The sequence below is a fragment of the Lactuca saligna genome, chromosome 2, assembly GCF_052625555.1.
Source record: "Lactuca saligna cultivar CGN05327 chromosome 2, ASM5262555v1, whole genome shotgun sequence".
Lineage (NCBI taxonomy): Eukaryota > Viridiplantae > Streptophyta > Magnoliopsida > Asterales > Asteraceae > Lactuca > Lactuca saligna.
Window position 1 is genome coordinate 57,453,157 of NC_136418.1, and position 9,371 is coordinate 57,462,527.

The window sequence follows — 9,371 nt, forward strand, 5'->3', positions numbered from 1 at the left end:
TTTCTTTATTCAACCCGTGTAATACACGGGTTTTACACCTAGTTTAAATTATAACATAACTAGGGAAAAAATCCCGCGTTGCCGGCCCAAACCCACTCATATTCTCCGCTAATGTAATTCATCAAAATTAATATGATTGTGCTTAGATTTCAATTCCATGAATCAGAATTAAATTTCCCAACACAGGGGTAAAATTTTCATTTATTTTTAAATTAAGCTACCAACCATTCTCTGAATCAACACCATCCAACCACCAAGAAAGTTCAACATGACCATTGTCAATCAGGATACACATCTCCATCTTTGAAAAATACCCCAATTCCATCATCTTCACCTTGTTTGATTTCCACACAATATGCAATTACAACCTCTAAAGTGGTAGGAACATGATTATTTCAGTATTCAACAAAAATTCATAATTGTAACTCAATAACAGTTTGTTCAAAACTAGAAAAATGAAGTAGCATAACAAATTAAAAACTTATGGTGACCATTTTCTCCAATACAGAGCATAAAGAATAGAGACATGTAAAACAGTAGAACATGAGTTCTTCCAGCAAGCTTGCAATGGCTAACAATGGCAGAAGTAGCATTCTTATTCTTTCTAAAGGTTACAGCAACAAAAGCAGGGTTCTTCCCTGTATCCCATGACATGGCAGGAACAACTATCTCCCGGGTCCCATCTGGATGAATCCGATTATGCAATGTTATAATCATGCTGTGATTATTAAATATATCTATAAGGGTAAAATGGTCATTTACTCTCAAAAAGTTATTACCTTGTTACAGCACCCATGGATTGACCCCAAAGGCCAATTAATGGAACATTTCCATCAGCTCGCGAGTAACATACCACGGATTTCAAATCATCTTTCTGGAAAGAAAAAAAAAATCCATTTCAACTTAAAGGGTGAAAAGGTAATATATCAGAAAAATTAATAATCTTAAAACTTAGACATATCAATGACCACACCACACTTCCTCTACGATTAAAAAATGCAATAAATAGCAATGTGCTTTTGTTAATTTGTTTATTGTAGTATATCTAATATCTTACTTCCATTTCTTCCTATTATAGGATCATACTTCCAAAATCTATCCAGTTATAGCAATGTCATTTAAATACAAAGAAAATTTGACTGCTATAATTGGGTAGATTTGTATAACAAAAGTGAAAGACAATGATATAATTAGGTAGATTGACGTCTTAAAAAGAAAATAAAAAAATGAAAGGGCAATGTTGTAATATAGAAAAATGAAAGTAGGATGATGTAAATACACATATAAAGAAAGAACCATTACATATAGATATACTTTAAACAATATATCTCCAACCATACAGATATCTCTTTATATTTTAACAGCTATCAACATATGCATTCAGTTTTCAAACAATACAATCGGATGGAAGATTTGAATAGATTCATGTAGAATTTAATCACGACTATCAAAATTCTGTCAAAAATTAAGATTACTTAATACCACCCTAGACTGACATGTTCTCCTCCAGAAAGTCCAGATCAAGAAAAATCAAGAGTGAATACAGTAATATATGATGGCAGTCTGTTACTTTTCACACTCATCTTCATCATGTCAAAGCTCTGTTCTTGAAATTTACCATGTTTTACTTCATTTTTCTGAATCTATTTCACCTTCTTTAGAATCTAACCTCTTTCGAATCCATTTCTTCATAACACCATCTTGCTTCGAATTCAAGAAAACAGTTTTTTCTTTATTTACATCGGCATCTTTTGCATAACTTTCGCTTGAAACAGAGTTTATATCAGAGTCCCTTTTGTTGGCCTTGAGGAACATGAAAGATTTCATCCTTCATCAACACTCCAGACATTTCAACCATAAATGAAGGAAATTTACCTGTTCAAGAAGACCTAATATTAATCAAATATCAAAAGGAATTTTAATAAATAATTAATAATCAGATTAGGAAATCTTAAAATTACACAATAAAATCCCTTACAAAAGCAATTTCCTTATATTATACAGAAAACCATGCAGGTGTCGATGAGAGGCAATCTCACCGGAGATAGCGGTGGCTGAAATTCTTGATCATAACTGTATTTCTTGAATCTGAAAAGTTTGATTCTAGAGAAAACAAAATTGTAGTTTTCATAACTGTTTTTCAATGTCCAAAAAAAAAAAAAGGTTTAAATTAATAAAAATAAAATTATCTGTTACCCAAGAGAGCATGAAGTTGAATTATGGTCTGTTCTTCTTGAAGAGTGAATTTTCCTCTCTTTATATCAGGTCTAAGATAGTTTATCCACCTCAACCTGCAACTTTTCCCACATTTTTGCAGGCCTGTAGTATGTGTAATTTTCTTGAGTATCATAAGCAAGAACACAGTTTCGGTTATAATTTCAATAATTAATTCATAAAAGAATATGAGATTATTAGTTCATTCGTACCAGCTTTTGAAGGCAAAGCTCTCCAGCTTCCATGAACATGTTCTTGAATGTATGCCAAGAGCTTCTCATCTTCTCCAGGAGTCCAGCGGTGGAAGAAAGAATCTTCTCTAATAAGCTTAATGAAGGCGTGACCTGCAATTGAGAAGTGGAAATTAGTGGAACAAAATCGTATATATGAACTGAAGGAAAAGAAGATGGATTGGGAAAATTGAAAGAGGGTTTGAGGGGGAGAAATGTAACCAGCAAACGATGACAGTCATCCTCCTTACCACCAAAAGTTCATCCCCACAAGCCCTACATGCAATCATTCATGGCGGTATTAAGTATTTTCTCTCCAGGCTCATGTCTGCCCATGATGAATATAACCTTGTTTCCTGTAAGTCTTTGAGATAAAGATTAGAAACAAATTTTAGAAATCAAAATATCAGATCGACGCAACTAACCCGTTTCATAACCGTATTGCATTTTAGGGTTTTATAAAGCTTTGGAATTGAGGTGATAACTATCGTAACACAAAATCGAAGCGACTCAACTACAAATTTGATTGGAGAAGTATATGATAACAAAATTTGTTATATGAATTTACAAACAAATCACATAAGCAACTAAGCAGATGCAGGGATGTGAGGAATGTAACTGAAATGAACTTCAGGGTGCTTTGGAGGGTCGCCTTCACTACGGAAGACACATGCAACACAGGTGGTGGATTTCGATGGTGAAAGAGGCGAAGGAAAACACTTACCAGAAGATAATATGGACATATCAGGGCCACATGGAAGAGCGATGCATAGAAACCCCGTCGTCTATTCCTTTGGTAGAAACCCCTTCACAAATCTAAAATACTTCAATCGATGTAGGGTTTATATGAGTAGAAACCCGTTCGCGTATTCCCTTGAACATCAAACACAGATTCCTGAATCTCAATAAAATGAATACCGAAATTGAGGTAACTGACAGATAAAGATGGTGGGAGCTTTCTTCGTCGTTTATGATGTTCGCTTGTGGGAAGCACATGTTGGCGACGGAGTATTATCGAACCACCAGACGCAAAGCTGAGAAGGGAGGTTTAACCAATATCAGAGAAAATAGGGAAGAAATGGAGAAGGAAAACATGAATCAGGGGTGAAATCTATCTATGGGCAGTGGGATATCGGGTTAGAAGCCGATCGTCACCAATCCAATTCATATTGGTCAGTAAACTCCCATTTTTCATTAGTGTGTCGTGACACTAATCTTGTTGAAGAAAAAAAACAAAAAATTAAAAAAAAAAAATAGAAGTAGTCCAATCACATCCAAAAACTGTTCATGGTGTAGTTGTAGTTTAGAATTAATATATATATAAATTATCGATTAGATAAATAGATAATTATAGTGTTTAATTAAATTTGACTATTTGAAAATCTAGTCAATTGCTTTAATAGTTTCTTATTAAACTAAAAAACTAGTAATAAATAAGAAACTATCCCATATTTATTATTCTCTATATTTTAGATTGAAAATTGTGTGCAGTGCGATATGTGTATGTATTATCAGTAATATAACTAACTTATTATGTAAGTTGACATTTCTCTAACAATAAGATATATATAAATACATAACATCGATGTCTTTATTGATTAAATTACGTTTGTAGAGTACACAACGCGATTATACATGCATATCTGATATCAATTCAATCAATGCAAACATTATTATAATTAGATATGTGTTTTATGATGTTTTATCATTTATTATGATAGACGTTGCATTTGAATTTATAGTAGATTAGAAATCGTCCAAGGCCTTTAAGGAAAGGAGTCCATGGGTTGCTTAGGGCTTAAGCATCCAAATTAGGGTTTCCTTGTTAGATAACCTTAATAGCCTCACTATATATAGAGCCCTTATGCCCCAAAAACGTGGACAAGCTTCCTTCTAGGGTTTCCACATGTTTTGCGCAACCTCCTTCTCTTCTCTTATTCATCCTCTTGCTCTTGGTGTTTGTGAACCATTAGAGGAGTGACATTTGTGACTCTAAGCTTTCTAAAGTCATTACAAGGAGGATTTGAGATTGTTATTGCTACATAACTATCAAGGTATGATCTAAACCCTAATTATATGTTATATTAATTATCATATGCTAGATCTATGGTTTATAGTCTTTGATAAATTGCATGTACAATAGAGAAACCTAGATCCAAGCATTAGGGTTTGTATAAGCACATAGGATGTTCTTATGGCTAAAACCCATCAGTTTCCCCTTTACCTTGGCCATTTCCTCGCAACTTATTAAGGATCTCATCTTGAATGTAATCTCTAACATGCCCTCCTCCATGTATTTTATCACGAACACGGCATGATAAGCTTGTTTTTGAATCACAACCACTCTTAATAATGTCCTCACTATATTCTAGGATTTTCTTCTCTTCTCCAACAAGCTTTTTACCACAAACAATGTCAGTTGTGAAAATAAAAAATGATACAATAACAACCTTTAAAAGCTTAAGATACATTGTGTAGCTTTCCTTAATATTCCACTCGTGACTTGAAACTTTTTATCATGACTTCTATATATATGGATTTATATGTTTAGTTATTAAATATGGTAGTTAAGTTGTAATTATGTTAACGGGTTTACGTTTAAAACTATACATTAGTACCACTATTTTATATATTGTACAACTTGTTAGAGTTGACATAAGTAATAATTTTATATTTGTTTATATTTTATTAAATAATTTGAAATTATTTCATTTTAATTTAACTTTATACATAGATAGTATATCATAACTGTATCATTTTGTGTCTCTTCAAAAGCAAGTATATGATTACAATTGCACTTAAAGTCAGTGACAAATAAAGAAAACATATTTTACTATTTAATTAACTTAGTAGTCAATTTACTAGTATGAAGTATTTCAACCTAAAGATCTTTATGTTATTTTGTAAAGAATCCAACTATTTAAGTTCAAACGAGATTAATGTGTATGCCAATCTTCTTCCTAACTTCTTTTCCAATTTACATTGAAGGAGACTTCTCAATTAAACATTTATGTCTCTTTTTATCTTTCATATAGAATACATAAATAACAAATTTAAAAAATATGTATACTTATTTTTATGGAAAAAGAGTGTTTCAAATTAAATTGGTAAACCATATAAAAGGTTTAACAGATTTAAACAACTTTTACAAATGTCATCCTAATTTACTATAATAACAACTGAAAATTCAAAGATTTGGAAAACAAGTTAATTTTTTTTCTAGGACTTACTACCATATAGATCAAAATGACTAATTCAAACTAGCTTGGATAGAAAATTTCTTTAGTTTTATAAATAAATAGTGTAATATACAATGTTATAAAACCTATATAATAAACTAATATACTACATTTTGAATTCGTAATTTTTTTTTTTTATATTTATGATTATCATATTAAAAAACTATGTAACCTTTTCGGATGCCAAAAATCATTATTTATAGATATTTTAGTCCCACAACTAAGATAATTTTGTTTTAATTCATGATTCTAATGTAAAATGGATAATTTACCTTTAGAGCATCTTCAATGACATATTTTATATAGTGTATTAATAGTTGGTCTTTTACATGACCACTTAACACTATTTGAGCAAGCTATTTTTTTTTTTTTTGTTTTTTGTTTTTGTTTTTTTGCCGCTCAATAATATCATAAATTGTACATTTAAGTTATTCCACTTTAAATATATTTCATTTATAACTATTTTATAATAATTTCACTATTTTTATTTTATTTTTATAACTAAAACATAATAAATTTTCATATTTTAGGTATATAAATAAAGGCTTGATATCGTTGTGTTTTATATATTCAAATTAAGAAATGATTTGTGTTTAAAAAATGATTAATTAAATTAGATGTTCTGTAAACATTTTATGCAGATGAGGGAAAAATAGTTAAATTTATAGAAAAACTATTAAAATAAGGTTAACCATTGGAGAAGTCACTTATTTAGAGGTCAAAATTAATAAATAATGAGGCGACAATAGCTTTAAGTTATAACATGAGTTAACCATTAGATATGCTCTTATAATTAATTTATTTCGTGAGCCACCTTGCTCAAAATTTTCTTTTCGTCCTTATCTACAGTGCATAACACCAACCCTTACGCATGCTTTTCCCCGATCTTGTACCATTAACACTTCAACCCTAGTGCATGGCGTAATGTTTTATTTTTGGGTCTTACTTTTTTATGTTGAAACCAGAAAATATTCTACACAGTGGCTGAGTCTAGAGCATGAAACAATGTAATTCCCAAATTAAGTGATTCCGATAAAAATAAAATAACCAATAATAATTCTTTCGGGTCGGTGATATATGGATATTATTCATGTATTTTGTACATATTTCTAATACTTTTACCTAAAATTATGTTTATTTTGGGACATAAGGCAGTTATTATGTTTGAAATATGTTTTTTAGTAACAAAGACATACTCGAGATGAAAAGGAAGCAAACGAGGAGCTGGAAGCAAGAAAATGTGAGCTAAGGCAAAAAAAAAAAAAAAAAAAAAAAAGACAAACAAGGCTTGAAGATAGAAGACCACAATGTGGGAATCATTTACCATGATGTGGTGAATGGAAGATTCTCAGCAAATGAGGTAACTTAGAGAATATGGGATATTCATGAAGACCACGATGTGTTGCCTTTGAACCGCATCGTGGTGGTTAGATTTTAGGAAAGTATATATAATATTAAATCGATTTCAAGATGGGGTGGCCTTAAGGATGCGATTATTCACTGGGAAAAAGTCTTCCAAGAACCCTTGGAGGACATAATTCGACTATATATCAAAGGATAACGAGACTAGAGCAAGGATTCACATCTATACATTCGATTTGCTTATTTTAATGATGTTTAGCTTGGTTTACCTTTTGTTTATGTGTTTTTGAGCTGTATTTAGGGGCTAAAAGCCCTTGATTTTATTTCGATTAGATGAACTCTTAATTACTATGTGTTGATTTCTTGTTTTATGGATTGATGAAGTTAGTTTTAGCTTTAAATATTGTTTGGTAAATCTAAAACTAGCATGTTTAAGTTTCTATCTTTATTCCCTTGTCACAAGATTATGTAGTTAATCTTGAGTTATTTGCATGAAATTGATTTATCTGGCTATTTATAATCATTAAATTGTTAGACCTAGTGATTAGTCATATCATAATATAGGTGATAAGTTAGTTGCTTAACTGTGTTAGACAACAATATTTGATCATAATATTTTCTTGATTACTAAACTTGAGCAAAGAATAACAGTCTATAGATTCTATCATTTAGAGTCCAAATTATATTTAAAATCAATTTAGTGTCTTTAAATTGCATGATCATTGGGGTTAAATTTATTGAGTTGACTTATGCTAGTTAGGCTGATCATGATGACTAGTAACTTTTATTTGGTAACTAACAGAATTAATCCACTGTCTTGAAATCAAATATAGGAAACACGGGGGATTCAAAGATTAACGAAAGCATCCTTTATTATTGATTTAAAATAATCATTTTACTTGTTTACTTTAGTAATTAGTTGAGTATTTTAATTAAGTTAATCTGAACTTGTAAAATCAGATAAAACCCCCACTTATAGTTTTTTTTTCTTAGTTTAATTCTTAGTAGTTATTTTATTAAATAAATACCATTCTTAGTAGTTTTTTTTCTTAGTTTAATTCTTAATAGTTACTTAACTCAAAATTCACGACGTCATGATTTCAGCTACAAATGAGCTTATCAAGCAGACTCATGTTCGTCATGAAAAATAAATTCAGTGATTAGAGAAGGACATTCTTCACAAGGATGCAATGAACATGGTTATGCAAGAAGTTCTCATCAAAGTCGACTGATTAGCGCAACACGTTGTGGATACTTCGAACCATAAATTTGATGAAATGATTTATCATCCTAGATGAAACCTTCAAAAATCTCAAAGCCTAAGCTCCTACTGCTGATGAATATGATTCGCTTTCCAAGTAAATCAACATAAGCTAACAACGACTGTTTGAATGGTTAGATGGATTGAAATCAGATACTCTGCTTACATTGGAGTCTAGGAGTTCCTATGTACGAGGCCGAGATAAGATAGTTTAATGGAAGCCTATCTTAGAATTTGAGCTCCGAGATGAAACAACTGATGAGGAGATAGTTGAAGTAGAAGATCTTGAAGAAGAGGTTGAGTCTAAAGAAAATATCTTGTGCAAAATGAAATTATCGGACTACAATCCCTTAAGGAACAACCATCCATCACGAAAGTCCTCTCTGAAGAAGAAAAGAAGAAATGGTCCTCAGTCAGTTGGCCATAAACTCTAGGATAAGCGTTTACAAGGAGTCGATATATGGCTAAGTTGAAAACCAAGTTAACCATCGATGGTTTTCGAGCTAATTAGCCAATGCCTCCTCCAATTCCTGCTTCGAGGATTGTTCCAGTTGATCAAGGTTGGCCCAAACTTAATGAACTTCCTGAAGAGCACTTGGTTCCTCCTCCATACGAGTTGCGTATCATTCAATCCGATCATCAAATTTTATCATCCATCACTACTATAGAATATCCAATTAAAGACAAAGGGAAAAAGATTGCAACCAAAGCAAACATCCTAGTTAAGTGGTCGAAAACGTCTGAAGGTTGGTGTTAAGAACAAATACAAAAAGCTCTTGAAGAAAGCATTCAGATTCAAGACTTAAATGATAATACCAATCCAATGTTGGGAATTTCTCCATTTTCCAATAAGGAATCGTACATGACATCAGTTTTGTACCGTTCATGAGTTTTGAGCTTCCAACCAACGTTTCATATCAACGTAACTTACCAATTTCTCCTCACAGACACTTTTACACCAAGTTCGCACCATTGCATCGATCCGACGATCCAAAAATTATCATCCGAATTGAACGTGAGAGATTGAATACCATCTATTCTACAAACACACGACCTCAAAAGGAA

General features: G+C 31.6%; 1 long non-coding RNA gene across 6 annotated transcripts; it reads right to left on the minus strand.

Moving 5' to 3' along the window:
• Positions 1-377: 377 nt before the first annotated feature.
• LOC145031005 (uncharacterized) lies at positions 378-3,679 on the minus strand. 6 transcript variants are annotated; one of them, XR_013676824.1, is made up of 8 exons: positions 3,169-3,679; positions 2,667-2,808; positions 2,427-2,558; positions 2,197-2,319; positions 1,979-2,103; positions 1,619-1,875; positions 780-874; positions 378-683 (listed from the first exon to the last, which is right to left on the minus strand). It is a non-coding gene; the product is annotated as an uncharacterized LOC145031005 (long non-coding RNA). The 6 variants fall into 6 exon arrangements; XR_013676825.1 differs by having other exon boundaries at positions 1,670-1,875; positions 3,169-3,678; XR_013676827.1 differs by lacking the exons at positions 378-683; positions 780-874 and having other exon boundaries at positions 1,312-1,875; positions 2,667-2,800.
• Positions 3,680-9,371: the final 5,692 nt, after the last annotated feature.